Here is a 22,383-nt window from a genome sequence, read left to right on the forward strand (position 1 = left end):
CCACGAAGGGCTCCGGTTACTCCCGGGTGTAGAACCGGGGCCCTGTGCACCCCAGGATTCCACGGCCATGGAGACGTTTTCAGAATCCCGCGTCTTACCCCAGCACCTTCCAACCGACTGTTCCACCCCCTGTCTCACATCGTTGAGGCTGCTGTTTGGTACCCAGCACTGGACGGGAGCCTCCGCCCTGCCGGTACTGTCCTGTTCCCGTTAGGCGCAGCTCAGTCACCCAGCCCCCTTAGACAGCCCTGTCAGGGAAGTGCAGGAGAAACCGGCCTGGTATCTTCCTGTCCGAAGCCAACAGCCCGTCTAGGCCTGTCCTGATCCAACCAGGGGGAGCCACATGTGGCACCTGGCAGCCGTTGCTTGGAGCTCTCACCATTGAGGAGCTGCTCCCTGCTTTGCCTAGAGGCAAGGCGAGAGGTCTGTGCCCGCTCCGACACTGCACACAGCGGGGTAAAGCCAGAAACCCGGCTCTGGTGGAAGAAAGAGTCTTTATCCCAAATCTTTACACGAGCGTGTGGAGCTGGGTGCTTGGCGTGTGGCCTGTGAATGCCCCCGTCTCTGTCAGGTGCCAGAGCTGGGCTGGCTCCAGGCAGCTGGCTGCCTGCTGAGCTGGGTGGGGTGCAATCGGGAGGGTGCTGGAGTCTGTGTCACAGAATTTAGGGGGCCTTGGCCATTGCACTGCCCTACTGAAGTGCAGGTCTGATGATAAACCACTGAGCATCGCTCATGTCTGTGTCTCCTGAAACAGAGCTAAGGCGGCTGGAAGCCCCTGCCAGGCACTGGCTGGGATGAGAGAACGGCACCAGGTCACAGACTAGAGCAGCGGTTCCCAACCATTTTGCGCAGACAGACGCTTTTTCAATCCATTAAAATTTCCCAGACCCCTCCCCACACATGATCCGTTTTTGCGAGTGGCCCAACTAACCCCTTCCCACCGCTTTGGAAAACTTAGGGTATGTCTACACTACAGTGTTATTTCAAAATAACACGTCCACACACAAAACGTATTTCAAAATAGCTTTTTGCTATTTCGAAATAGCGCGTCCACACTGATAGGACGCTGAATCGCATGTAAGGCCAGCTGAAACTGGTTCCGGCAGGGCATCAGGTCAGAAGTTACCTTGTGGCCAGGGCGGCCAGCAGGGCACCCTGGGAAGGGCTGGAGGCCCCCTATTTCAAAATAAGCATCTACACAGCGCTTATTTCAAAATAGCAATTTCGAAATTGGCGCTATTCCTCGTGGAATGAGGTTTACCAATTTCGAAATAAGCCCCCTGCCTTTTTGAATTAATTTCGAAATAGCAGTTGGCTTGTGTAGGCGCTAGGAAAGCTATTTTGAAATAACTCTGCCGTGTAGACACACCCTTAGAGCGGGGTGACATATTCAAAAAAGAGACAAAAACCGGTAAAAAGTGACAGGCCCCTTGATAAGCGGACTCCAGACAACAGTCGCAGCTTGTCAGCTTCAGCGTGGGCTGAGGGACGTGCCGACTGCAGGGCACGGAGCTTCTCGGGTCTCATTGGCTGTTGTTCACCCGCGCTGCTTCCTCAGCTCCTGTCCCTTCCGTCCCCTGCCCCCGTCCCCTCCGTCCCCTGCCCGTCCACGCAGCGACGGGGCTCTCGTGGGCCAAAGGCAGCTCTGGAGCTGCCAGCTCCTCGAGGATGGACTTTCAGGAGGGAAGGAGGCAAGGGAGGAACATCGGAAGTGTGAGGAGTGGGCAGCAGCTGTGCACACCGGGACACGTCTTACTTTTGATCCTGTTCTCCAGAAGCTAAGGGAGTGTGGGGAAAGTGCTTGCATGGCTGGAGTGTAAGAGGCATGCACTGGATGTAAGCACTTTCCCCTCGCTCCCTCAGCATCCGGGGGAACAGGATCAAAAACAAGTCACTTCTTCCTCCCCCACCCCCTCGTTCCACTCTGGGAACTGGTGGGGGAGTAAGGTGGTGGGCCCAATCCTTTCTTTTAAAAACTTTCTGCGGCCCCTCTGCAGTGCCCTCCTGGACCCCGAGGGGTCCTCAGACCACAGGTTGGAAACAACCGGACTAGATGATCCTGATGGTCCCTTCTGGCCTGAAAGTCTAGGAGCTGGAGTGTGGCCAAGACACTAGAGGTCCTCCCAAGCAATGCTTCATCTTGACCCAAATCAAGGGCCTAGAATGCAGCATGGAGAATCGTATCCAGAGACAGCCTCGGCCGGCCACACCTCTGCATGCTAGGTGAAGGCAGCTGCAATCTGCTCCGTTATACTCAAACCAAGGGAGGTACTCGGTCTCCTGACACATTGCTAGTGCTGTCCTCCCCGCCAAGATGTTCTCCTAAAAAGGTCGCTCCGGGCATACAAGTCAGGAACCCCTCTTCTCCTGCAGCTCTGGGCTCTCTGCCCGATTGCGGCAAGAAAGCGGCTGTCCCACTGCGCCCTGGGAGGTCTAGCAGCCTTCCCACAAGACCTCCCTCCTCTGGACTGGAATGTGGGGCCAGGGCTGGTGCCAAAGGAGGTGCCCTGTTCCTCTCCTCGCTGTCCCAAAAGGGACTGGCTGGTGACCAGCACTGGCAGAGGAAGGGCGTCAGTTTGACCCATTTAGTGCTCTTCTGCCCCGCGCAGACGAGTGCCATATAAACTTCCCCCCCTCAGCTCTGGCAGCCTGACCTCCAGAGCAGCCTCTGCTACCCCAGGCCTGGGCCCCTCACACTGTTCTGCTGGCTCCCCTCAGGCTTGACTTGCAGCATCTCCTTGCGCCCGCCCCCTCAAAACCGCGGTGGAAATACGCCTCCATCCCGGCCTTCAGTGCCCTCTGCCCCGCCCAGCCCTGCGGCCCCTGTTGCTCTGGTAACACACCTCAAGCACCACCCTGTTATTTCCGGGCTGAGTCTCCTCCACAGGGTTTACCACTGGGGCCGGCGCCCTCACTGAGCGGGGGAAGGAGTGAACACCGAGGACTCAGGCTGGCCGGCTCATTTCGCACAATCAGAGTCTAGGTGGGGGATCCATTTCCCCCACTCCACCACTTAGGCCCCCTCTCAAAGCCTCCCCCACTGAACAGCAGCAGAGACTCTTGCCAGCTGCTGGCGTTTGCCCACCCCAGTCCCCTCGGGGTATCTCAGGGAGCCCAGCCCTGGGTGGAACCAGACTTCGCACTCAGTACAGCCAGGGGTGCCAAACCCAGCCCAAAACGCGGTGCCCTTCCCCTTCCCTCCTCCACCAGACCCACAGCACCATCTCCGAGCTGGGCAAAGACTCTGCCTCGCCACGGAGCGTGGATTCTAGCGACACACCCCTCTGTCCCACTGCAGCTGGCCAATCTTGGGGACCCAGCACCGTTGGCCCCTGCACCAGAACCTGACGTCTTCTCCTCTCTCCCCGCCACCGTGCCACCGCTCATTGGAATGACCTCCCGCCAGAGGAAGGAGGAGGGCCTGACCAGCCAGCAAAGGGTGGGAGCTCAGGTTTCACATTACAATTAAGGGAGAGCTAAGCCCAGTGCAAAATCCCCGATCCAAACACTGTTGCACTCGGGAGAAGTTTTGGTCCCCATCGGAACACGGCAGCCGGGACCCATCCTTCTCCAGAGCAGAATGGGAGGTTTCTCTCTATGCCTGACTCCAATTGGAGCTCCCCGGTGTCTCGCCTGCACCACACTAAGCAATACAAAACCACAGGGTTTGCATCTGTGAAGCATGACCCAGTTTCAGAAGGAAGAATCGCGTGCAATGAAGTTGCCTTCTCGACTAGAGGCTGTCAACAGTTGCCCTTCCAGTTCGGGGTTTTTCCAAGTGCTCGTCTAGTCTGACCCCGTCACTGTTAATAGCATCCCGTGCCAACCAAGCTGCGCTACAGCCTCGCAGCTGAACGCAGAGGCCCAGAAAAGGGATGACGCCAGCACCCGGGAGAGCACTAACCGCAGGGCCAAACCGTATCAGCTTGAAAGGCTTCTAGCGAGCACCGCTCCATAACATCGCAATACAATTATTCACTGATCCTTTTAATAAAGCCGTGCGCCCTCTCCACCACCCTGCCACCTCCCAGTCCCTGTTCGTCCTCTTGTCTTGTCAGCTGTGCATGACGCCGGCCCGAGCCGGGCTGTGGCAGAACGTGACCGTCTGGGGGAGGTGGCATCAATCTTGTTGGAAGGAACGATTCTTTTTTCCTAATGCTAATTACGCCCTCGTCTCCCTCTGAGTCATCGGCAGCGCTGCTCGAGAGCGGGCCGTCGCGAGCCGCTTCTGGAAGGAAAGTCGTCTCCAAAGACTGGAAGAACGGGGGGAAATCTGTAAGGTGGGGGGAAAGCCCCTCTCAATGGGAGAGAAGTTGCTGGCTAACACCCCCCAGCAGTGACGGTGATTCCTCACATTCTGTGCTCCCGACCCGGCCCTGCCTGCCAACGGCTTGGCGTGAAAGCGACGCCAAAGCACGAAATGCTTCTGAAGAGACTGAATCAAGGCTTAGACGTGGCCCCTGCCAACAGCCCAAGGCAGACAGTGACACTAAGTCTCAGGGCGGGAGGGGGAAGTAACCAAGGGCCAGATGGGATTACGGCCACTGTCCAGAAGTCCTCCCGCTAGCGAACGTGGGCCTACTAGTGCCCCACACCCAGCGCTAACTAGTAGAGTCTTACACAGATACAAATTTGTACCTGCATCTGTAGCCACAAAAATGCGCCGTGGATGTCCGTAGATGCGGATACCTGCAGATACAAAGCGGATCTCCACAAATTTGCAGGGTTCTAGATACAAAATTTGCATCTGCATCGGCAAAAATGCGCAACAGACATCCACATCTGTAGATGCGGATACACAGCAGATCTCTATAGGGGTCTACTAACTGGAATTGGGAGGAGACTCCTCTCCAAGCCAGCAGTCCCACCTTCTCCTGCTCCCTCCCAAGACTGCCGCGGAACATCGCTGCCCTGCTCTCTGCCCTAAGACCCAACAGCTGGTGCTCCCAGCCTCTGTCTCTCTCTCTTGCTGTCTCTGCCTCGCTTTCCTCACCTGCAGACTTCAATTACTGAGAGCCACACACAAACGAGAGGGGGATCATGACAGACGGTGAAAAGCAGCTTGGGGGCGGCGGTGCACCTGTGCCGGGAAAATGGTCTCAATTGCCAGCAATTTCAGCCGTGACGCAGCGGCAATGTTTTCTTTGCCGAACCTGCCCAGCTGGGGGCGGTGCCACCTCCTCTCGCAGTAAACAGTCACACATGGCAATTATCACATTAACCTCCGGAGGGGAGCGCGGGATGGCTGCGGAGGCGGTGGAGGTGGAGGGATTAGAACCCGTGTCTCTCCACGCTTTACAGGCAGCACCTGTGCTGGCAGCTCGGTGCCAGAGGGGGGGCCCCTGCTCGTCCCGAGCCCTTTGGGGAAGGTGCAAAACCCAAGGCAGGTGAGAGGAGAAACCCAATTCATAAACCACCACAGAAAGGGAAGCAAAGCTCCCGTCTTTCCAGAGGCATCTGCCCTCAGCCAGGCTGGGCTTGCATGCAAGATGGAGGTTCATTCCCCTCCAGCCCTGCATGTGTCACATACATGTTGGGAGCTTCTGCCCCCTTCCCAGTGTGTCCCCATGCTCTGCTGCCCCCCCCCCATCACCGAGGGAGCTAGGTCTGGGGAGACAGCCCTTCTCTGGCCCTACTGACAAACACCAGGGTTCCTCCCACTGGCTTAACTCTCAGGGGGTATGTCTACACTACCCCGCTAGTTCGAACTAGGAGGATAATGTAGGCATACTGCAATTGCAAATGAAGCCCGGGATTTGAATTTCCCGGGCTTCATTTGCATAAGTGGGGCGCCGCCATTTTTAAATCCCTGCTCGTTCGAACCCCGTGCAGCGCGGCTACACGGGGCTCGAACTAGGTAGTTCGGACTAGGCTTCCTAGTTCGAACTACCGGTACACCTCATTCCACGAGGAGTAACGGTAGTTCGAACTAGGAAGCCTAGTTCGAACTACCTAGTTCGTGCCGCGTGTAGCCGCGCGGCACGGGGTTCGAACCAGCGGGGATTTAAAAATGGCGGCGCCCCGATTATGCAAATGAAGCCCGGGAAATTCAAATCCCGGGCTTCATTTGCAATTGCGGTATGCCTACATTACCCTCCTAGTTCGAACTAGCGGGGTAGTGTAGACATACCCAGGGTGGCCTGGGAGTTTAAGGGGGGCCTAGGCCCAGCAGTTGGGGTCGGGCCTGCCCCTGCACGGGAGAGGAGGAAGTGGAGCGACCCAGCCTGAGCTGCTCTGCCCCCTCCCGGCTGGGTGACTCCACTTCACCGTGGCAGAAGGCCCGGCCCCGGCCCACCTCTCCCCTCAGTGAGGTGGCCGGGAGCCAGGCTTGGGGGAGTGCAGCAGCCAGGGCCAGCTCGCTCTGCTTCCATCGCCGCGGTGAATGCCGGGGGGGCCCTGACACCTGCTGCCAGCCCCAAGATCCTCCAGTCAAATCCCCTGGACCGTGCCGCTTGGGGGAAGCGGCTTGGGAAAGAGGCGCAATGAGGGTGGGAGGAGGTGGAAAGATGCAGGCCAGGCGTGGAGCAGTCGGTCCTGGGGCGCAAGCGGATTGGCCCAGGCCCCCAGTGGGAACAAGCAGCCGAGCTTCCCCCGTCACACATGTTCTTTATGGGACTCGGCCTGAGGCCTTCACCAAACACAACCAGCTCGGCGCCCCAGCAAGCAACCAGCTGAGCCACAGAGCTGCCTCCAAACTGGAGCTCGCTGGGGGAGAGGCGGGGGGAAGGAGGCTCTGAGTTACTGCAGCAAATTCTTTCCCAGGTGTCTGGCTGGTGGAGCTTGCCACATACTCAGGGTCTAACTGGGCACCATTGTGGGGCTGGGAAGGAATCTTCCTTTCCCCCCACTCAGATTGCCAGAGACTCTGGTTTTTTTTCATCTCCTCTGCAGCATAAGGCAGGGGCCACTTGCATGTTGAAACACCCTGGGAATCTGCATATCTTCTTCCGATCGCATTTTCGAAAGATTCTCTTTCGAAAATGAAAGTCGTCTAGATGTGTTGTTTTTTAAAAAAAAAAACAAAAAACGTTTTTGAAAGAACCGCGTAAACCTCCTTTTTTTTAGGAAGAACAGTTTTTTCGAAAAAGGGTTTCGGCTTTTTTTGTTTTTTTTTCTCGAAAAAACGTGTCTAGACAACTTTAGTTTTCAAAAGATCCTCTGTCGAAAATGCGATCGGAAGAAGATATGCAAATTCCCATGGTGTTTCAGCATGCAAGTGGCCCCTGCCTTATGTTGCAGAGGAGATGAAAAAAAACAGAATTTGCATCTCCTCTTTCGAAAGCTCTTTGGAGTTTAGACGTACCCTAGGAATGGTGAACTCTCTGTAACCTGAGGTCTCTAAGGCAGGATGTGAGGACTTCAGTCACTCAGCAGGAGGGCAGGAGTCTCTAACAGCAGAGGGGGAGGTTCTGAGACCTGCGAGGGGCAGGAGTCGTACTAGATATTCCCGGCCTTAAAGTTCATGAGTTTATAATGGCAGGCGGTACCTGGTGCGGGCCGGGAGCGCCAGGAACCACGATGGCTGAGAGACACATAACTCCGGCGAGTGCAGAGTCTGGGGTGTGCTGAGCAGGAGCGCGGTTGGATTCCTAAGCCGCCCATTCTTTGGGGCTGCAGCTGGACCCAGGAAAAGAAACGGTGTCCGGGGATGGGACACAAGGAGGGGCAGAACTGGCCAAAGTCTTTCAAGGCTGGAAAGCCCCGAGGGCCTGTCAGAGACTGAGGTGAGGACAGTTCCCTGCATCCCCAAGGCTGACATTGCTTATTGCATTAACCACCTCCCCCCTCTTAGGGAAGCGTGACTCTGGCTGCTACTAAGGCAGCATTGCCTAGTGGGTAGGGCACTGGACTGGTAGTCAGGAGAGCTGGGGTGTATTCCCAGCTGTGCCATGGCCCAGCTGGGGAACCGGGAGCAAATTGCTTCATGTCTCTGTTTCCCTCTTTGCCTTGCCCGTGTTGACTGTAAGCTCTTTGGAGCAGGGATTGACTCTTGCTTGGCGTTCAGACAGCACCTCACACAAGATGGCCCTGACCTCAAGTGGGGCCTCCTGGTACCACTCTGCCCTAGAAAACTACCACGGCCTGGCTGGTGTGGGGATGGCTGCTGCCCCACGCTGTACCCATTTTGCAGATAAAGAGAGGACTACTGAGTCCGGCACTGGCCCCGGCAGCCAGTTCACATTAAAGTGTAAAGGAAAGAAACCAACCCATCCCATAGGCAGTGAGAGGGAGCCCCGTTCTTCTTGGCCACTTTGTTGTGGTCTGTGTTGCAGGAGGGCGTTCCGCTAGGCCGGGGCATCACCAGGCTTTCTGCAGGGCAGTGCCAGGGGGTGTGCACGAGGGCTGCCCACTTTCCAACAGCACAAAAGTGAACACTCTTGTCCTGCCCCCGCCCCACCCCTTCCTTGAGGCCCTACTCCCCCCAGCGTCCCTCCTTCAGTCGCTCATGTCCCCACACCCACACTTACGCTCACCAGGCTGAGGCAGGGTTGGGGTGTGGGCAAGGATGAGGGCACCATCTGGGGGTGTTGACCCCAGGGTGGGGCCAGAAATGAGGGGCTTAGGGCGTGGGAGGCAGCTCTGGGCTGGGGAGCAGGAGCAGGTGAGGGCTCTGGCTAGAGGTGCAGGTTCTGGGGCTGGTTTGGGCATTAGGGATGCAGGAGGGGGCTCTGGGCTGGGTGCAGGCTCTGGGAGGGAGTTGGGGTGCAGGAGGGCTCTCATGGCTGGGCCAAGGGGTTGGAGTCGGGGGGCAGGTTCTGGACGGATGTGTATGCGTGGGAGGGGGTTCCAGCTTGGGGCAGAGGGTCCGGCGTGCAGCTTTGGTTGTGCCGCACTTACCTCAGGTGGACATCCAATAGGTGGCACAGCATAGTTCCAGCTGCCCTGGCCGTGTGCTGCTCCTGGGCACAACCGACATATCTGCCCTAGGCAGAGGTGCAGCCAGGTGGCTCTGCACAGTGCGTGCTGCCCATGCCCACAGGTGCAGCCCTGCAGCTCCCACCGACCACGGCTCTCACCCAATGGGAGCTGCAGAGGCAGTGCTGGGGGCGGGGACAGCTCCCAGAGCTTTCCTGGCCACCGAGGATGCCAGCCACTTCCAGGAGCCGTGCGGAGCCAGGGCAGGCAAAGAGACTGCCTTAACCCGGCTGTGCTGCCGACCGGACCTTTAGTGGCTCAGTCACTGGTGCTGCCAGGATCCCTCTTCGACTGGGCATTCTAGCACCCCTAGGCTACGTCTACACTGCAAGCCTCTTTCGAAAAACAGCGTCTAGACGACAACCAGTACTTTCGAAAAAGCAAGCCACCTTTTCGAGAGAGCCCCCAGGCAGTCGGGATGCTCTCTTTCGAAAAAGCACAGTTTGCATTACACGGCGCCTTTTTTCAAAAGGTTTTCCGCGGTCAAAAAACCTGCTGCATTCTTTCGATTTACCCTTTAGTCTAGACACACCCCTAGTGTGCACAGAGACACCGGTAGAGCAGGGAACAGACTCAACAGCAATTTGGCAGAAACTTTCAGTCACTACTGTCCCGGGGCAGATAACCACCCTGATGGGGAGGCCAGAAGGTCTCTTTTCCGTTCCCAGTCACCCATAGCATCTGGCCTGACCCCTCCCAGGAAGTCCCAGGACCCCCGTTCTAATTAGCCGCTCCCCTGCAGGCCAGCCTCTCCTGGATCTGCCAGGATGCTCCCACCACACCGCCGGCAGCGTCTGCAGCTGGGTCTGACGCGCTCTGCAAAGCCGGAGCAGAGAGGGAAACCGTCCTGCACTTTAGCCGCTGGAGAGAGACGGTGTTTGTCCAATGCTCTGCAGGGAGAGGGAGCCGGGGTAGGGCAGGGCCGGGGACAAGTCACGCGGTAATTTGGAGACAAGCTGCCTTCTGACAAGCAGAGTGGCGCTGTATCTCCCAGGCTGGCGGAGTCCCGGGCCAGCAAAAGGCTGTGGTTTTGCCCTCCCGCCTGGCCTTCTGTCAGGGGGTCACTACCCCTGGCTATAAGCATGGCAGCTCTGGCCCTTAGGGACCCTGAAGCCCTCCACACTCTGGCTGAGGGATCGGGGCTCTCCCTGGCCACCGCTGTGGATCCCTTCCTCCCGCTACCAGCCTGGCCGCGGAGCTCCCCAGCTTCGGGCGCCAAGTCGAGCTCTGCCCCGGCACACGAGGCTTCCTCCCACCAGTGACCGGAGGCTGGCAAGGGCAGCGAGCCAACGCACCCAGCCCCTCGCAGCCTCGCACGGGGACCAGGACGGGCTGCTCGGGCGAGTTGCACGAGTCCTGCCCGTGATCTGCAGGGGGAGTGAAAACTCCCCAGGCGGGGGAGATGCCGATTCATTGCCCCCACAACCTGCACCATTTTCCCCCCATGGCTAGAACAAGCTGCACAGGCTGTGCTGGGCAGATGGGGGCGGGGGCTGTAAATTGGGTCAGGACAGAGCAGGGGAATGAGCCGGCTGCTGAAGACAATAAGGGGAGGATTTTGATGGGTGAGTCGGACACTCTGGCAGTTGCAGGCTGTCCTTGCCCACGCTTGAGTAACAAGCATTTACTTTATCCCCGGGGGAAATAAAAATAGCTGCTCAACAGCCCAACACGTCCTGCTCCCTGAGCACTTCGGTGAAGAGACCCGAGGCTGCCTGCGGAATGGCCAGCCTAGCTGGGCAGCCTTGGCAGGAAACCTGGGCTCCTCAGAACGGGAGGTCCCTCGGCTCCCCAGGAATTCGGCACCCGGGGAGGTTTCGCCCCCTTTTAGAGCGGCCTGCAGCAGCAGATGACAAGCAGCTTCACCAGAATGATTGCTGAATAACAGCGCCCAGACAGCCTGTGGCCAGCTGCGGCGCTCAGCCGTGTAAAGGTGGTTCAGGGTTGCCAGCTTTATACACAACTGGGGAAACCGAGGCACGGAGCAATGACTCACCCTATGGTCACAGAGCAAGGCAGGCAGACTGTGAGGGGCTACGGGGGAGCAGCAGGGAGGCGTGGGCAGCAGCAGAACAAGGACTAGACCCCAGTGTTCCCGAGCCCTGAGCAGTGCCCCATCCATGGCACCACGTCGCCCTTCCTTGAAGGGATTCCAATTCCTCCTCCGAAGCTGCTCCCACAGCCCCGGAGCAGGAGTCCCAGCCTCACCACGGCTATGGGGGGGGGGGCAGAACCTGGGCAAGGAGACCCTGACCTCTAGTCTGATGGTCCCGCCCCTATGGCTCAGGGACCTGGGAGAGGGGAACATGGCCAAGGAGAACCTCAGTTTGCTGCACCTGAAAATGGGCACAAGTGTTTCCCCAGCCAAAGACATTTCCCTAGAACTGTTCCCTCCCCTGTCACAGCTCCCACAAGGCCCCCCACATTGGCGCCTGCGTTACACCCACATCTCAGCCTGCACTGCCAGGACCCCACCTCACCAGCCAGCAATCTGCTCAGCTACTTGCTACCAGATAAGAGGCACGTCTCATTGGGGGTATGGCTGCGGAGCGGGCTCCTGGACCATCTCAGTGGGAGCACGACAGCATCGCAGTCCCCCTGGTTCACACCAATTTTGCCAGGGCCCACACCTGGGGAACACAAGTGGGGTGGATTTGTGCTTCCTCCCCCACTATCCCTACGTGACTCAGCAGCCCCCATCAGAGCCGACCCACCAACTCACAGAGCCCTGTGCCAGAACTGAGCCTGCTTTGCATGAGGCAGGTCCCCCTGCACGGGCCGAGACGGGGCGGTTCCCTAGCCTGGAGGTTTAACGCCACTTTGCCCCAGTGCAGCTGTCAATACGCACGGTGAGGGGCGCAATGGGTCCAGCCGACCACGGTCCCCGGCGGCTGCTCACCTCCACTTAACGTTATTGTCCTCATAGCCAGTCCTGAGATTTAAGTCCAGGCCTCACCGTTCTGAAGCCCAGTTCTCCTCCCGGCAAAGCCTCCACTCTGCACGGTGCTGAGCTGCCTGGCTCTCCCCCGCTAACGCGCTTACACCCATCGTTTAACAGCAGTGAATGGGATCGCTCAGGGGCTTAACGTGACACGAGCCTCAGTGTTGCTCTAGACCAGGGCCCGAGCATTCAGCACCGCCCGAAACGGACAGCTCCTTCCCTGGCCCCCTCAGTGGAGAAAAAGGAGACCAGGACACGGCCGAGGTGCATGTACCACAAACATCCCCGGCCACAAAGCCCAGAGAAAACCAAGCACGTCCTGACCCTAGCCCCTGGATTTGTGAGATTGTGCCATATGCTGTGTTGCCCTGTTGGTCTCCACCGAGTCCAGCTACGACACAATCCTTCCGCACCAACGATTCATGTGCACAGGCAGCAGTGAGGAGCTGAGCCCAGGACAGGCCTAGCAGCCTGTGACCGACACACTAGGGGCTGGCTGAATATGGTGGGTTGAGGTTGGGATCCCTTATTCCCCCTGTCAGTTTTAGGGATGTAAGCGAGTAGTCAACTACCCAGTAACCCTCAGCGTATCGGGTAGTTGAGTCGACTACTCAACTGCTCACTCCCCCCCCCCCACACACATTTAAACCTGTTTCCCGCAGCACCATCTCCACAGTGCTGCCTCTCCACCCCCTTCCGGGCTCCTGCCTCCATGACCTCCTGCAGACGGCCTGCTGGACCCGGTGTGAGCTGGGACAGAACAAACCTGGTTCAGTCCCGGCTTGCCCCAGTCTGGAACCTACCCCCACTGCAGCTCTGCAGTTTAAATAGTAGAAGCCAGGCTGCCTTCCATTATCGACTAATCGTGTCATCGATACCAATTGTATCGACTGCACCATTAGTCAAGTACCTGCCTCTTAACAGCCGTAGTCAGTTTCACTTCCCTTTCGCAAAGGAAAATGACCGTGTTTCCTGCCGTGTTTCCTAGCGCAGAAGGCTGCCTGGGCTGACTTAACACGAGAGGGCTTGATCCCCCACGTCAGTCCGGACCAGCCTCCCTCACGGTATTTCATCCCAACTCTCCCCCTCTCCCTCACCCCGCTGGCTCCAAATTTTCCTCTGCCTTTAGCACAGGATTTGGGGTTCACATACTTGGCTCGGGACTCTGCGCTGGCTCTCTGAGTGTTAGCCATGCACCTATACACGGGCCAGCTGCCTCTCGCCCTGTGTCAGGCTAACTCTGCTGGGGCAGGTGCCGGCGCTGGCCCAGAATCCCCCACAGCGCAATGAAAAGGGGGCTCCTTGCAGGGCGTTCTTTCCGCAAAGGCCTTTCTCACATGCTCACCCTCAAATCAGAAAGAGCCGGAACTGCTGCCTTTCAGAGCTCTCTGCAGGTCTAGTCTCTTGCATTCAGTTTCCAGGGAAGGAAATCGCTGTTGGAGGAGCGGTTTTCTACGGGAGGGAGAGTTATTCCTACGAACCCTCCACGGTTCTCTGAGCCACGGCTGCCCATGGTTGGCGGGGCTGCTGCTGGAACCCTTCCCTTGCGATTGCATTTGTAACAAACTGCCAGGAGTGCTCAGAGTATAAAATAAGGCCTCCTTTGGGGGTTTAACAATGTTAAGAAATCAATATATTAAGCGGAATGCAAGAGCGGTTTTGCCACCTACATGTATCATATGAGATGTACCTGCCATGGCAGGCGGGGGCCCTCTCCTGTGTACACATAAATATCAATGTGCCATTTTAGCAGCTAGACACTGTGCCTTTTCTCAGTTGCTTCTCGCATTGTGATAGAGGCTCTAGTCAGGGATCCAGACTCCACTGGGCCTACACAGAGGCTATGTCCACACTCGCGGCTCCTTGCGAGAGTAATATGCAAATAAGGCTAAGCGTGGAATATTGTCGAGCCTCATTTGCATACCTAATGAGCCACCATTTTTTTCAGAAGAGGCTCTTGTGCAAGAAGGATCATCTACACGGCCCCTTCTTGCGCAAGAAAGCCCCTCTTGCGCAATGCCGTTCTTCCTGAAAAGTAATAGGTGTAACGGCATTGCGCAAGAGCGATTTTCTTGCGCAAGAAGGGGCAGTGTAGACGCTCCTTTTTGTGCGAGAGCCTCTTCTGAAAAAAATGGTGGCTCATTAGGTATGCAAATGAGGTTCGGCGATATTCCACACTTAGCCTCATTTGCATATTACTCGCACAAGACGCCGCGAGTGTAGACATAGCCAGAGAGCCAGTCCCTGCCTCAGTGTCTAATCTAAACTGCCTGACCAGGAAAGTGCCCACATCCACATATCCCCTCCAAACACAAACACTCGTCTCTCCAGAGCCTGGGCCCTCCTGAACAAACTCGTCTGCATTAGCCAGGAGTCCCTGCCTGGTGCTGGACTCCAGACGAAAGATGCACACAGCTCATCCGCGGAAGTGGGCTGTGCCCACGAAGGCTCATGCTGCTACATGTATGTTTGTTAGTCTCTGGGGTGCCACAGGATGGCTCGCTGGTTTTCAAGTTACACACTAACACGGCGGCCCTTGGAGACAGTTCGATCCGTGTGACACACAATCGTTACTGTCACTAGCTTTCTATCACCTAGTCATGGACTGTACTGCGGTGGGAAAAAATGGAATGTACACAACCCTGCCTCTAATTTTGCCAACCTGTGCCTTTCTGCAAAAAAAAACTCCGGGTGAGCTGAGGGGCCCAGGCCTGCCCAGGCTGCTGGAGAGCCGCTAGTCATTTCATGCCTCTGGCAAGACCTCGAGGAATTTTCCACCCAGTCTCACATTCACCTACACAGAGTCCCATTAACACTGCCACGCTATTGGCAATAATGCTGCCACCTGTCCGTAGGAATAACTCCACCAAGAGACACAGCTGCTGCCTTGTGTAGCATCTGTGATGTCCCAGGATGAGGGGAGCCTATAAGCATTATTCTAAAGCTCAGTCAACAAAACAACTAACTAACATCTTTAACGACTGCATCCCAGTTGGCCGGAGATCTCCCAGCCTGACATTGCCAGAGTCACCCGTCCCAGCACTCCTCGGGAGAGACCTGAGAAGGCTTCTGCTGGGACTGTCTCTAGTTGGGACATTTCAAAGTCCTGCTTAGAAACGGGGAGGGGGATGTCTCCAGGTAGGATACTCTGGCATCACTCAGACATGAGATCATCTCCTTCCAGATCAGAAAGAAACTAAGCAGCAGGTTGACATGCCAGATACCTGCCTGGCTCCCAAGCGAGCTGCAAGTGGCTGACAAGTGCTTGTACAATCTCACCACGACAGCAGGGACATCCGTTTCATATCAAAGGAAAGGTTTTAAATGACGTACGTTCGCTGAGGTCAAAATCAGCACCAAAGAGAGTCACAGCCTGCCCCCCTTCTCGTCATACATTTGACCAAGAGGATTTGGGGGAACAGAGAAAGGCAGCGGTTGCCGGTGGTTTCTTGTCCAACACCCATGTAACTGTCCCGTCTCAAAGGTCACAGCAGGTTTTTTACTGACACCTACGTTAGAGGAAGGGTCTTTTCTAGCGATCAGCCCAAACGGAACCACGGGGTCCGAAACTACCAGCACTTCAAGATTAGGACCCAGGCCCAAACGCTGCAAACCAGGCTTCTCGCAAAATTGGGCAAACCCAATTTGGAGATCTTGGGCTCCAGGTGTGAATTTTGTGACTCAGACCCGGCTCTCCCATCTGCACTTGGAGTGCCGCCTACCTCCCCCTCCTCAGCCCCCTTCCTCTCTGGCCTGGCCTGACATGCAGCACATCCCCGTGGAGGTTGGAGCAAGACAGGAGGGACAGACACATGGAGGGATGTGCACACAGAAGTGAGACCACACAGGAAAAACCATCGTGACTGGGATATTACAGTGAAGAGTCACAACTTCCCTGGAACACCCGGCGACTGGCGTCCTCCCTCCCCCCCCAGCCCTAAAGACTCTGCCACTCGCTGCAGGGCTGTCCACGAGAAACCAGATTTACTTCTTCACGTTAATAGCTGTAATTGGATCTCCCGGATGCACGGCCATGCCTTATTCCTGGCTGCTGGTGCCTAGCATCCGTCTGCCCCTCGCTTGCTGTGCATGGCTTGCATGAAAATGCTTTTCTTTTCTAAATTAGCTTAACAAGGAAATTGGTAAATTTCCTTTGCAGAACAAGGGCTGCTGGATCGTCAGGGGCTGGGCTGCTGCTCTCCAGAGCGCGGCGGAGGCAGGAGAACACAGCTGGGGCAGGAGGGTCAATTACTAAGTAGGCACACGCTGCTCAGAGGGCCAGAGAGCCAGGGTCCTGCCGGAGAGCCCCAGCGGTGCTGTGCACAGCGGCTGAGTTTCTGCTTTCCCCTTTGAGCTCACAGCTGGCCACTGTCTGTAAAATGCAGGTTCCTCCAGCCTTCAAGGGCTTAAGTTTCAGCCCCCAGTCCCACCCAGACAGGAGCTGGAGGCGGCCATGTCAGCTCGGGCACCAGAGGAAGACCCTCGTCTGGCGTACTCGTGAAGGGCAGTGGCTGGCTCGGGAGGGTGCCATGCCCAGACTTTCCAGCAGGTAGGTCGTTTGGCCCGAGGTAGGGGATCCTCACTTGGGCCAGACTCAGGTTCTGCTGGTCATCTAAGATTTGGCTGATTCTAACCCAAATCCATCCCTGCAGTTTGGCTTTGAGTCTCCCTCCCCCTCCCCACACACACCATAGCTAGCTGCTTCCACATGCCACTGGGGCCTCCCCCCACTTCCAGCTCTCCAAACGGGGTAGTCTTTGCAGGTTGCTTTCCCATAGGCCAGGCCTCTCCTCCTGCCCACCCACTGAGGACTGGGCGGGAGCCGGGGCTGTGGGGAGCTCCCTGGAACCTGGCAGCCCTGACTCAGACACTGCAGTGAGCAGGCAGTTGGGCGTTAGCCATTCTGCCCCCAGGTCCTGGGTGTTTAAAAGGAGCGAATGCAACTCCCCTTCCTGACCAGGCCCTTCTGCTCTCCCTCGGGACTCGACTGACAGCCATTACAAGCACTCGCCCCCCGCGCCCCACCCCAGAGCCTTTCTCCTGCACAGTGAGAGCTCAGAAGAGGTGTGACCAAGGGGTGTGAACACAAGCCCATGAGCCAGGGACCCCCTCCCGATTTCTAACCCTTGCTCCAAAGCTAACACGGACAGGCTGCTCCCACGCAGACAATAGCCACGTACTTACAGGGCGGAGAAGGTGTTCGTGAGGCAATATTTGTAAAGTCCTTGGTGATCGTCCTCTCTGACCCCGAGCGCTTGGGTGGGGTCTCGGTTTCCACTAGAAAGCTCTGCCATGGGGTGCTTAAAACGTGCCTGTCAGGATGCAGACTGATGTGCGCACTTGGCTTTCCTGGCAGTCCGGATCCCACCTGTTTCTAAGGCCGGGCCATTTACCAGTGATAAGGAGGGATGGGCCCAAACTGGAAGGCTTCGTACCACTGCCCATCACCACCATGCCTGAGCACCTTCTGAATAAAATCAACAGCAAAGTCCTATTCGATTTCACGAACGGGAATGCTCCTTTCGAGGGTCAGAACTCTGCTCAGAGCGGGGTTGGTTTGTAGGGGCAGGGGTGGGACTAAAAGGGGAATTTGAACGGTGAGGGTGGAAAGGCTTTCTCGGCAAGGACGGCTTTGAAATGTTTCCCAAAGACATTTCCAGGATCTGTCTAATCTCCCCTGGGAAACTGCCACGGCCGGATCCCACAGCCAGTTCTCACTCGTATTCTGCATTGTCCCAGGCGATCACAGCTATCGCAGGGAGCCCATAGCTCAGAAACTGGACCCTGGCATAGTTGGGGTGTGGCTCATTGGGCGAAAGCCGTGAATGTTCTGAGCTTCCGGAGCGGTTGGCTCAAGTCTATCTCGTTCCAAGGGCGTTGATAGAGACATTTGTACCACCGGAGCCTTGGCTTTGCTTTCCAATGAAAGTCTGGGAATGATTTGTTAGCCAATCAGTCACGTATCTCCGGAGGAAACGTGCAGTCTCTGAGACTGAGAGGAAAGCCAGGCTTGTGTTTACAGCTCTGTGCTCGGACTCGAGGAATTTGGGCTCAGACCCCCGCTCCACCTCAGACTCACCGTACAGTCCTGGGCAAGCCCCTTAGGCCTTGATTCAGGACAGCACTTCCCTGCGATCCTCAGGGAAGATGCTTCCCTAAATCAAGGCTTCATTCTTTCCACTTCTCATCACCTTTGTCTGTTCGGCCTGCGCCGACTGGAATCTCTTCAGTGCCTCTTGCTGCGTGTGAGCCCCGTGCCTAGCACAGTCGCTGGTCCTGGTTGGGACCTCTAGCCCCTCTGTCATACGTATCAATGAGAGTAATTATACAGAAATGCAGGGGAGAGCTGTACTGAGCAACACTGAGCCAAAGTCGGTCCTTTTCGGACTGGACTGACTTCTGTGCAAAACCAGCTGGCACACAGACAAAAGGGCCTGCTTTGTAAAAGCAAACGAATTCAAGCCTCCTTTACCAGCCTCAACGTGGATTCCCAAGGACCAGAGGTACAAGAGGCCAAACAGCAACAGATATATGTATCTGCCGAAGGCCCTAGGCTACCCCATCATGCCGCACGGCATTGTGGGCCGGTTTCCTGTTTGTGCCAACCTGTCTTTCATCTCATGGGGTGTAGCCACACCTGCATCACCAGAGATGGGCCTGAACACAAGCGCTCAGGGATGTCTGCATACAGGTGCTGATTCCAAACATAAGAGAAAGGAGGCTGAGAATCAAGCTTCTGCAAAGCTCAGGAGACTCTGGACTGGCAAGGGGAGGAATCTGTTTTACATTCAACAGGCTTAAAAGGAGCCTCCGCTCTGTGAGAGCACCAGCACAGTCCCTGTCTGCAGCAGACTGGTTTTGTCATGGAGGGGTTGTGAAGATTTTAAACCTTCAGGTTGGAACTTGCTAAAAAATCCTTGCAAATTGCTATCATGTTAAAGCCCTTTCTATGTGCGCAGCCACTTCAGAATGAGAAGCAAGCCTCATGACGCAACCCGCCTCATGGTAAAACCTCCAGCACTTGGACACAGCAGGGGTTGGCACCGTAGAGCAAGCAACAAAAGAATAAAAGGAGCCTCACGTTAAGGGATATAAACGTTACAACCACTGACTCAATTTCCTTCCCACTTGGTTGACTCCGGAGCTCCCAATGAGATCAGGAAAACAAACCACGCTTGCACAAAATCCATTGGCGAGGTGCATGCAAAAAATGCCTGCCTGGAATGTGTTCGGCTAGGATTTAACCGCCGGATATTGACAATCTTTGGGCGGAGAGTTAATAGACTTGCAATGCTATAACGAAGTTTCTGTACACACCATAATCTGGTCCAAACGGCCTCTCGCACGAACCCCACTATTCCCGCCCAGAGAGGGGAATACACAGCACGTGGGATGTTATAAAGGCTGTATTGGCACTTGCTTGACGGCCACAACCCATTTTGCTTTACCACCTGCGAGTAATGTCATGCCCACGACAACAAACCTCTCCGAACATGCCACACCAATGTGTGGTCTCTCTGGCTGTGTCTAAACTACATGGCTCCATCAACGGAGCCATGTAGATGAGGGTTGTAGGTAAAGGGAAATGAAGCCGCGATTTAAATAATCGCGGCTTCATTTAAATTTACATGGCTGCTGTGCTGAGCCGACAAACAGCTGATCAGCTGTTTGTCGGCTCAGCGCGCTAGTCTGGATGCTCCCGCGCCGACCTGAAAGCCCTTTATCGACCTCCCCGTTATGCCTCGTAGGATGAGGTTTACCGGGGAGGTCGATAAAAAGGCTTTCATGTCGACAGGGGAGCGTCTAGACTTGCGCGCTGAGCCGACAAACAGCTGATCAGCTGTTTGTCGGCTCAGCGCGCGGCAGCCATGTAAATTTAAATGAAGCCACGATTATTTAAATCGCGGCTTCATTTCCCTTTGCCAAACAAACAAATCTACACGGCTGCGTCGACGGAGCCATGTAGTTTAGACGTACCCTCTGTGTGCACGGGCGTGCCTGTACGCATTACTCCTCGTGGCTGTCCACACATGCACGCTCGCTTGCTCACCTCTCTCCAGCTGCTGCTCTTGCTGGTACAGAGTCAGCAGCCAGCTTCTCACACATCCTGGGCCGCGGCACTGCCAAGAGGCCTGGGATCCGACTGAAATAGCTGCATCGGTAATAAGATTTGCGCTTGCTACAGAATTGCTAAGAGTGCCGGGTGTTGATTAAATTTTCATACCTCCCAGACAGGGATTTTTGTACCTTTTTTTTTTTAAGCACAAGAAGGGCTCTCTTTTCTTTTTGTAGCTGCGCCAGCCTGAGCAGCTGGCATTGCCCTAGGGCACTGCTCCTTCTGCTCACAGGACTCCGGTGCATGCAGCAATGCACAGAAAACGCAGCCCGCTCCTTTTCTTTCCCCATCCCCTACCTACCTCTCTCCTCAGCATTTGCCATTTCTTCCCCCCTGCCCAGCCGCCTGGCACTTTCACAGCCTCCCTTTCCAAAGACACCCCTTTATTTTCGGCAGGAGAAAAGGGCAGATTAACAGGCCTGCGCACCATTCGGGAAATCATTAGCAATTAGCTGCTGCTGCCTCCTCCCTTCATTGTTCCAGATATGACACTTTAACCTCTTCGCTGCTGCTGGAGCGACTGAACGCTCCCAGCCAGCTGCTCTGATGGCTCAGCGGCCACGCAGAGCGGTTGCTAAAAGGAGGCCTTTCCTCTTCCGAAGCCCCCGGCAGTTTCCTGTGAGGTAAACATTTTGGATGAGAGTTTGAGAAGCGAGGTCTCTGCTTTGCAGGCACTTTTCGTAGGAGCAGGGGTGTGACAGAGCCTGCAACGCTGCAGACCCCCCCCCCCCCCGCCCCAGACAGAAATCCGCTCTCTGTGCCACTGCCTCCCTGACTTCACACTAGTCTAGTGCGTCTGGGGCTTCAAGCTGGGACAGCGGGGGAGTGGCTGTGCAGGGGAGGGGCTTTCGGTGGGGTCAGAGAAGCGGGCACAAGATGGCTTCAGCACCTTGAGGTTGGGGAGAAGGGCAGGGTGCCCCCACCTCCCCAGAGTGCGTCTGGCTCCATATGTCGGAAAAGCTCTTCTGCAAACTCGTGCAGGGACGCGGGGTGGGGAAACCTCAGAGGAAGTGCCCGGCCTGGTGGGGAGAGGGGAGCAAGGTTCCTTTGGCGGTCACCAGAGCTTGACCAGTTTGTGGGGAGTGGCGCCAGCTAAGATGGCCGGGGGCTCCGTCAGCCGGTTGCTTGGCTGGGTCACGGACACGATGTTGTGCCACGCTCTCTGCTGGCGTAACTCCACTGACCTTCACAAGCAGGAACTTTGGCCCACAGTCTTCTCTGCAGACAGGACCACTGGGGCAGATGGAAAACAGGGAACTTCTCAGCAGCCTGATGCACTGAACTCAGGTGTATTGGCATTGGAAAAGGTTCCGAAAAGGGCAACAGAAATTATTAGGGGTCTGGAATGGGTCCCAAATGAAGAGAGATTAAGAAGACTGGGACTTTTCAGCTTAGAAAAGAGGAGACTGAGGGGGGATATGATAGAGGTCTATAAATCATGAGTGGTGTGGAAAAAGTGAATAAGGAAAAATTATTTACTTATTCCCACTAGGTAAGAACTAGGGGTCACCACATGAAATTAATAGGCAGCAGGTTTAAAACAAAGAGAAGGAAGTTTTTCTTCACTCAGCGCACAGTCAACCTGTGGAACTCCTCGCCAGAAGAGGTTGTGAAGTACAGAACTTTAATAGGGTTAAAAAAAGAGCTAGATAGATTCATGGAGGTTAGGTCCATCAATGGCTACTAGACAGGATGGGTAGGAATGGTGTCCCTAGCCTCTGTTTGTCTGGAAATGGGTGACAGGGGAGGGATCATGTGAGGATTACCTGTTGTGATCCCCCCTTCTGGTGCATCTGGTATTGGCCACTGTCAGCAGACAGGATACTGGGCTAGATGGACCTTTGATCTGACTCAGTATGGCCGTTCTTATGTTATGTTCTTAACTCCAGTCAGGGACAAGCAGGCGGAACTGCAAGCGAACATGGTTCTGCCTGTCCGCAAACTCTTTTTGGTTTCTTGCTCCACTGTGATTGGATGGCCTTTCCCCCTCTCCACTGATTGGCTGCCTGGAAGGTTTGAGTGGGTTTCTTTGACTCAGCAGCTGGGATGGGGAGAAACGTGGACACCATTTCCCGCCCTGGCTGGCTGCATGGCTGGAGATGCTCCTGACCCCAACAACTGGGCAGTGTCGCGAGGCTCTGGGCAGCAGGAGCAACCTCCCGAGCTGCAGCATTGCAGTGCTGATGTCACACAGCTGTGCTACGGACCACATGTGCCAGGACGTGCCCATGCATCGTGATGCCCAACAACCGCGACCTCCCCTTTCCTTGCCACAAGTGCCTCTGTGGCCGGAGGGCTGTCTAATGAATATCCATATTTCCTAGCAGAGCTAGTGATGGGGAGGGACAGAAGCTGGGGAGACAGACTGTGTATACAAGGGCCTGGAGGAGAAGCCTGGACCCTCCGAACA

At 56.0% G+C, this 22,383-nt stretch overlaps 1 protein-coding gene across 1 annotated transcript in view; it reads right to left on the bottom strand.

Moving 5' to 3' along the window:
* Positions 1–22,383, bottom strand: part of CACNA1E (calcium voltage-gated channel subunit alpha1 E) — a 264,872-nt gene that overhangs the window by 128,637 nt on the left and 113,852 nt on the right. The window lies entirely within an intron of this gene.

This window comes from Pelodiscus sinensis, chromosome 9 (genome assembly GCF_052426305.1).
Source record: "Pelodiscus sinensis isolate ZL-2025 chromosome 9, ASM5242630v1, whole genome shotgun sequence".
NCBI classification, from domain to species: domain Eukaryota; kingdom Metazoa; phylum Chordata; order Testudines; family Trionychidae; genus Pelodiscus; species Pelodiscus sinensis.